The sequence below is a fragment of the Schistocerca serialis genome, chromosome 3, assembly GCF_023864345.2.
Source record: "Schistocerca serialis cubense isolate TAMUIC-IGC-003099 chromosome 3, iqSchSeri2.2, whole genome shotgun sequence".
In the NCBI taxonomy this organism is placed as follows: domain Eukaryota; kingdom Metazoa; phylum Arthropoda; class Insecta; order Orthoptera; family Acrididae; genus Schistocerca; species Schistocerca serialis.
In genome coordinates this window covers 87,577,134-87,585,905 of record NC_064640.1, presented here as the reverse complement: position 1 = coordinate 87,585,905, position 8,772 = coordinate 87,577,134, and the positions used below count along the sequence as shown (strand labels likewise).

The following is an 8,772-nucleotide window of genomic DNA, read 5'->3' as shown; positions in this document are numbered from 1 at the left end:
ACATCAATGATGTCAGTGGTGAGACACACTGTGCTCGTACTATTCTTACTATACTTCTCCTGTATTGGCGAAAAACTGAATAGAACATGCAAAAACTTCAATAATGGAGTCAGCATCATCACTGTCATCAAGGATGAAGGCGCCATCGACGTCAGTTACTACAAAACTTTGAGAAGAAAAATGCATCATTCTCTTCATAAACAATTTTCTACTTGTCATGTTGCCTGTGCTGGTTCATTGGCCCACATGAAGATTTCTGTGGCACATTCAACTGATCAAAAAGTCCCATTCTTCTGCAGATAAGGACTGCACATATATGTGGTACTTGAGAAGCAACATGTTTCTCCCAATACAGTATCTGTAACAGGTGAACTATGTGCCATGTTCAATGACTGTGTAACACATAGTGCGGTAATAATAACTAAAGTGGAATCATCGAAAATTTTTGATATCCCTATTGGCGAGAATTTAAACTTGAAAAAACACATTTTCATTTGCACTTCTAATAATTACAAACATTGTAGAAAGACAAATCAGTAAGTTGTCAGATTTTGCGCATTTTCGTTAGATAACTTCATATGGGATAATGTTCTGGGCTAACCAGCTTTAAGAAAGAAAATGTCCATTGCACAAAAAGGTGGTGTGAGAATAATGTGTGGTGCTTACCTACGATATCTTATAGACATCCTACGATATCTTATAGACATCCTATGATATCTTATAGACATCTGTTTGAAAAGTTAGGGTTTTTGACTACTGTTTCACAGTATACTTATTCCCTCAACAGGTTCGTTGTAAATAATCCGCTGCAGCTCAAAAGGAACAGTGATCTACATAATTATAATACGAGAAGAAAAAACGATATTCATTAGCACACATGAAGGTTTTCTTTAGAAGAAAAAGGGATGTACAATGCTGCCATCAGAATTTTTGATCATTTACTCAGTGATATAAAATGTCTGACAGACAGCAAAGTTAAATTTGAATATAAACTGATAAAGTTACTCCTTGGCATCTCTTCGTGTTCCATAAAGGGATGTCTAATCTTTCAATATGTAAGAGGTGACACAGTATTTAAAAAAAATGTAGATGATTTGCACATAGCCATATTCACATAAGAATGTGTAACGTGAATGAAAAGCGACTCATGACTTTATCATTACAGTTAATTGAAGAAATGATGTATAGAACATGAAACTAACACTGAATGGAAAAAGCATTGTGCTGGTATGTAAAAACACTCAAAGTAAAAGTATTGTATGAAAATGAATAAAATGTTTCCGGACTTCTTGCTGTGTCAGTTCAGGATAAAACCTCGAGCTTTCGATTATTACTTCCATATTCTTCGTCAGGAGCAACTGAGTGTCTAAATTGCTACTGTGGTGGTCTCATATAGCCCACAGACAGCTTTTGATTGGTCGGTAATTAAGTAATGCTGGCACAGATGGTGTCAAAGTCTGCACTTGTGGCGCCACCGCTCCCTTAGTAGCTTAAACATTGTGACGAAAATTTCTCCGTCTTTCCTGCATTGAAAGCTACCTTCCATGTACCACTACGATTACATCCATTGTCCCAGATGAAGTTCTTCTCTCACATTCTAATTTCTACAGCTTCCTTAATTACAGAATGTACAAGTCTCAGGCAAAACTCATTCATCAAACAGTATTTTGTATTTGTTTTTAAGGCAGTGTTCAGAATCTGCATAATTCTCCAGATCTCGATTTTTAATATGCCATTTGTGTTATGTACTGTGGTCAGAAACTCTACAGATGATCAATCGATGTAATTGCTTCTGCACTCAAAAGCGACGTTATAAATCCGAGGGATATTGAAGGCAAGACTGTCCTTAAAAGGGCTCAGCTTTTCCTTAATCTTCTTAGGAGGTCGGAAAAAATGTCTTATACCTTGTCCTCCACCTATTTTGCTGCATGTAGCGTCGCAGAAAGGAAGGTATACAGACGACAGCTTATCACATGAATGTTCAACATTTTTACGTTTCCTTTTCTTGGAGAATGCTGACTTCGTATATCGTGAACAAGAGACTTTTTTTCAGAACACATACATCAGATGGTTAATTTCGGAATACAAGTGGTCCTCGTCAGAAACAGTTTTTGCTTTGTATTCCAATGTATTTAAAATTGCTCTGTTCTGGACTTCGTGATGAAAACTATGGGTGCTGGAACAGATACTACCGTCATATATAGTTTAGAAATATGGTTTCCCGGCCATTGACCTTCTTGTGCGAACGCACACGCTATGCCCGAACTCGTACGGGACTTGGTAGATTAATCTGCCACGAGTACTGAGTATGATGGGCAAACATCTATTAGGCGCACTACGAATGTAGTGGTGTGGACATGTTGGGAATGTGGATCTCACGGGGAGCGTGCAAGGGATAAGTACCTGCAGACGCACTGTCGTCTGTGCTCGCGGTGGTTCAGTTGGATAGAGCGTCTGCCATGTAAGCAGGAGATCCCGGGTTCGAGTCCCGGTCGGGGCACACATTTTCAACATGTCCCCAATGAAGTACATCAACGCCTGTTTGCAGCTAGGGTGTCCATTTAATTATCATTTCATTTCTAGCAAAGCTGCATGGTCATCCACGGTAACTGTTCCTTCTGGAACAGATACTACCGTCATATATAGATTAAATGTAAATACATCGATAGCAACCACCAGTATCGACACATATAACAATGGGCAGGTCTGTCTCTTTAGAAATTTCTGTCATTGTTGTCCTGCCCACTATTGTTCTCGTACCTCATACTATGGTGTAAAGTGTACTCTGATTACATTGTGTGTACAAAAGTTAATAAAGTGTTAAAGTATATAATTTGTGGCATCAGTACTTTAATATCATTTGTACTCACCACCAACTGAATTTTACATTCGTGTCTCGAGACAATGATCTGTTTTGTGTGACTCAGGGAATATGCCTTGAGGCTTATCATCGAGGCAATGGATATCGAAGGGCATCTGAAGCTATAATGGCCTTTTACCAGCGAAGATTCCACAGTACACTCAACTATATGGAACCACTTGAGCCTGGAAATGCGAGTGTAATTGACTATCAGGTATTTCCCACATGTATTCTTGCACAGGCTGATGCTACGTGTCAACATTCAGTGGAATCTGGCTTGACAGACTTTTCTTCTATGGAAGAACATCAGAGGTTTAAGCCCACTTGTGACACAGAACCTGTCACGATACTTAAAAAAAAAAAAAAAAAATAGTATACGGGCGCGACAGCAGCTCCTTGCTGCTCTCATTGTGTCATCCTGCTGGACATTCAAGTAACTACTCTACATTTAACCATCAGCGGTGCTCGGCTGGCCAAGTTACACCAGAAGATTTCTGTGATTGCTATTGCTTCACAGCCAGTCAATGGCGTTCAGCTGGCTGATACGCTCGTACCAACAACGTTGGCGTTTTACAGACGCATTCCCAACAATTGTTCTGCTCAATGCACTCCTCTGAAGTTTATACAGTTCTCATCAGATCAACCTTATACTTCGTTTGCGATCATCAAATCATTGCTCGCTCCTAAGAACATTTTCGATGATGCTTCAAAGTACACCTCTTTACTGTGCCACATAGGTGAGCACGCACCTACCATCAGTGATGCCATTCTCTCATCATCACCATTCAACAAGTTTGAAACAGCCAAGGCTGCATTGCTTCAGAGACTTGGTAAATTACCTGAACAACAAGTCCAACGGGCTATCTACTCTCAACAACTGAATGGTAGAACGCCCTCACAATTTTGGTGCCACTTATGAACGTTTGTAGTCCATATATTCAAGTTACGTCAAGCTATGCAGTTAAGTCACTTATCTTCTTTTCAGTTACCTCAGTTCTAGGAGTTAATTCGTTGATCAGCCTCATAATCGTTTGAGAATAAGTACTTAACTTCTTGATACTTATGTTGAGTGCTTCAAATCTAGCAGTATGACGTCTAATACTGTCATTGAGCGCTTCAGTTTTCATGTCAACATACAGACAAATGTTTTGCCTACCTACCCCTCTCACACTGAGAATGGGTGGATGATCTCGCAAACTTATCCATGACATACAGCGTAATAATATAATTACCCTTTTGTTTCACTACATATACAGCCACACACACCCTCATCTTTTAAAAACATCCTGAAAATTCCGGCAGTATTTGCCTTCAATCAACTGTTTCGTTTTATCGATTACTACAAAGCTACCCTGAGAATGATCCCAACAAACTCTACATAAATATCACTTCCTACATTTTCCTGGTAAATGTGTTTTAAATTGATATTATCCCGTTTTTCTAGGCAACAACAAGGTTTGCATTATCCATATCAGCTGCTTTGGCATCCTTGAACGAACATTGGTGTACCCTATATTACTGCCCGACCTTACACTGTGAACAATATGGACAGGCAAATAGCCTCGTGAAATTCAAACATTTTTATATGCAACAAAGGACTCCCAGAGAAAATTAAGTTACTGTTAATTGCACTCAGTACCCAGCATCCATTAACAGTATTTACACTTGGCAGGCATTCTGCACGTCGACACAGCTGACAACTACGCAACACACTGAGTCACTTCCGATGCTTACTGACACGACATTCACGGAGTAACGGTAGCTATCTGGTCCTTTCCTGCAGCTAGCATCGCTCAAACAGTGCTAGGCATGGCTGAAAACACCTAACACTACCAATACAGGTTATTGTCCTCCAGTGGCCAAGATACACCATGGCCAGCTGACAACAAGCCATCAGTCATGGCCCACCTCTTGAGTATGGAAAACGGCTAATAGATTGTGCACAGTTGTTGGTTCCATGCAAGCTTTGGCAATGCCGCACTCAAGGGCTTGCGAACATCCTAATGCTGCCCACGACCTTCACTAGGCATCAGAGGTCATGACACTACTAATGTACACTATAGAGCCACCAGTGTGAACCAACGAGTATGCGAACCATCCCCCGTCGGCAGTGTCTGACTCTATTTATGCGACTGACATACCAACTACAGATAACCAATAATGTGTACTGTGCCAACCGAGAAGATCATATCACGGGCGACACACTCAACTAACAGATATCAAATATCGCATCCTATCACTTTTACCTCCACCCGCTGCCAACGAGAAGAGCCCAACTTCACAGGATTTCAACCTCAAGGACATTCAAAGTAACGTTGAGGATTGACAAATCAGACTATAGAAATTCATGTATAAACCTCGCAATAACAATGAGCATGCTTACCTGGCCGAGTTGCTGATCCATACACGATTCGATAGACACTTCTAACAATATGAAGATTTGCTGCTTCTGGCGAGAGACTGTGAACACGATTCAAGTCTGCATAAAGGTATTAGAATCATAGCAGACTACTCCGCACTCCCATTTCAACTACCTTCTTCCTGCACCTATGAATCAAACACAATTTAGTGACAGTGAAATTTGTGACAGTGCAATGAGTGACAGTGACTCAAAACGGTTAAAATGGCTCCAAGCACTATGGGACTTAACATCTGAGGTCATCAGTCCCCTAGACTTCCAAATACTTAAACCTAACTAACCTAAGGACATCACACACATCCATGCCTGAGGCAGGGTTCGAACCTGCGACCGTAGCAGCCGCGTGGTTCCGGACTGAAGCGCCTAGAACTGCTCGGCCACCACGGCCGGCGACAGTGACTCATCCACATGCATATTTACTGTGTCTCACCACAGAATTAAGGGCAGAATGGTCCAACAAACTTAAACTACAGAGGAATCTTTACAAGGCATGGCTTAATTCTCCAGACAAGTTACTGATCCCTAAAGCAGCTGTAGCTGAAGTGCTAACCAAGGACATTATCATCTACTTGAACAGCTCTTTGTTTTCACCAATCCATTTGGCCTCCAAAAAGGACAACGCATTTCGCATGTGTGGTGACTGTAGGGCCCTCGATGCCAGAATCTTCCGTGATTGATATCCGCTACCAAACATCCAAGATTTTTCCCATTCACTACTGAGTGCTTCCATTTTCAGTGACCTGGACAGCAAAAAGACATTCATACAAATACCAGCGACCACAGAGGACATTTCTAAAATTACTCTTATTACCCCTTTCTGGTTATTTGAATTTTTATACATGCAATTCAAACTGAAAAATATGACAGAGGTTCACTGACTCTATACTGTGCAAACTCCCATTTTACTTTCATACCTGGATGATCTACTAATGCTTTCTTCTTCACCACATGAGCACTAAGATCGCCGTAATCAGGTTTAGGCGTAGCAGTGAACACCAAAAACAATTTATGATCAGAGAAAGTAACATTTCTAGGTCACTGTGTTCCTTCAGAGGGAATCAGACCAATGAAGGAAAGGACTGAATTCTCAACTTACAAGAAACTTCATAGATATTTGGCACTATCTATTTATATTGGCGTCACAATCCACAGGAAGTAGCTATCCAAGCACCTCTCACCAGTGCCCTTTCCTGTATGAACACTAAGGGAAACTGAACTGTTCCGTGGTCGGAGGATATGTTATGAGCTTTTGAATCTATTAAACAGTACCTACTGAAAGCTGTGATGCTGGCTCACCCACTGCCCACGGCCTACATGTCTATCACTGCTGCCACTAGCGACACGGCCATTGGCTCAGTTTTATAGGAGCTAGTGAATGGTATCCAGCAGCCACTATGTTTTTTCTCCCACAAGTTAAAAGGATCCCATCAGCTGTAGTCAGCATACAACCACGAATTACTAGTGCTTTACAAGGTGGTGAAATACTTCAGGAAAGACATCGAGGACCAAGCCCTCACACTTTTCATGGATCGCCATCCATTGGTTCAAGCTACCTGCAACCCTAATAGGAAAGTTTCTCCCCACTGCTTCCAGCATCTCGATTTTATTGCTCAATGTTCAACAAACTTCCACCACGTGAATAGAGGAGACAACGTGGTGGCGGACTGTATGTCTAGCATTAATGCCTTCACCACTCTCACTGATTTCAGTGATATGGCTCCAGCACAAGAACAAGATCAACAGTTATGACGTTTCTTAGAGGAGCATTATGCCTGGCTATATAGTACAGTTATGGCGTGACACATCAGAAGGCAAACCACAGCCCTTGGTTCCATTGTTGTTCAGGAAAACGATCTTTGACAACTTACACACTCTGTCCCATCCATTGGTTTGCCCTACCACGAGAATGATTACCGAATGCTTTCTCTTCCTAGAAATTAAGGCAGACTGCAGGTAATGATGGCATGCCTGCATTCCTTGCCAATGCCACAAAACCAGGTGCCATACATTCTTACCATATGATACCTTTAAAGTACCAAAAGGGTGTTTCCATTGAGTTCACCTGGATTTAGTCAGACATTTGCCAGAATCCAATGGCTATAAACACATTCTATTGGCTATCAACTTTACGACTCATTAGGTAGAGGCTGCTCCATTACAGGATACAGTTGCAGAATCTATGGCACAGGCGTTCATAGGCTTGGGAATATCTCGGTTTGGATGCCTGTTGTCCATTATGACTGACCAAGGAGGACAATTTGAGCTACTCCTCTTTGGAGAACTAGGCAAATTGTGTGGTGTGCAATGCTTTCATACAACTGCTTACCACCCGTGAAGCAATGGGTTGGTGGAAAGAACGCAGCAAGTTATTACGAGATAACATTCGTTGCAGTAAAGCAAGCAGTCGTAAAGTACGGTGGCTGCAGGATGGCTTTGTTTTTTTTCCGCTTTGCTCACAGCACAGTTGACGCTGCCTGCCGTGAGAACTGCGTAGCGTAACATTTAGTCGATACGAAGATTCATACCCTCTACGAATCTAAATAATCCATATTAGTTATTATCGAATTTTGTTCAAATTTGGTACACAGCATTTTGTTATTAATGGAATGATGCTTGCAAAAGTTAAGATTTTTATTTATTATAGTTTTGGAGATAAAGAGAATTACCTAAAACTCCTAAAATCTACGCTTGTTTTTAAAACCAAGTTAGGAACAATAACAGATTGACTTTCATTATCATTTGAGGCCATTACAAAGTTATCAGTGAATAAAAACCAATTAATTAGAATTTTCTTTTTAAAACTTTAGTCACTGTGCATTACATAATACAAAAATCGGTCAAAATTATTATTTGATTATATTTTGCCGTGTGAGTGCGTGAGAATGATTGAGATAGTGTATGTGGGACAAATGTTAAAATTTAATATTTCATTTTACGTAAAACCTTGTACAAACAAACCGTGGGAAAGTTATGTTGCAACAACGATTCAGGTGACGTACGTCGGTGTGTGCTTGCTTTTGTATAAAAGTAGCCAGAATGGAAGTTTATTTATCAACTTGAAGAATATTTCGCACTTCGTTTATTTTGATTAAAAAATACAAGAATTTGAAGTTTTACTGACATTAGTTACTATCAAATTAGTGATTGAATAAGGCAAGATTTGCCGCGAGAATGATCTGGAAGGGACGTTGTGATTGGTCGTTTACATCAACAGCTAATCAGAATTAAGCTGTTCCTACGTGAAAAGAGGAGTGGGCATCTAGGAGAGTCTCAAGAGGAGTCGCTTGCTAGCCGGTCTACGGATAACACGATGTCAGATCGCTCCTTAAAAATACTCTGTAAGATGAGGAAATGGTGAGCTAATTTCGGTTCGAACATGTCGTGACTGAAGCGACTGGAGTTGCGAACATTTTAATGAAAGTTTCGTGTTTCTAAATTAAATAGTTTGAGAGATATGAGCGGGTGAACTTATTGGTCGTAGCAACAACTACAC

The 8,772-nt window shown here is 40.7% G+C and overlaps 1 non-coding gene across 1 annotated transcript; it reads left to right on the top strand.

The window, feature by feature from the left end:
- The first annotated feature begins 2,425 nt into the window (after nucleotides 1–2,425).
- Nucleotides 2,426–2,500, top strand: Trnat-ugu (transfer RNA threonine (anticodon UGU)). The gene has a single exon. It is a non-coding gene; the product is annotated as a tRNA-Thr (tRNA).
- Nucleotides 2,501–8,772: the final 6,272 nt, after the last annotated feature.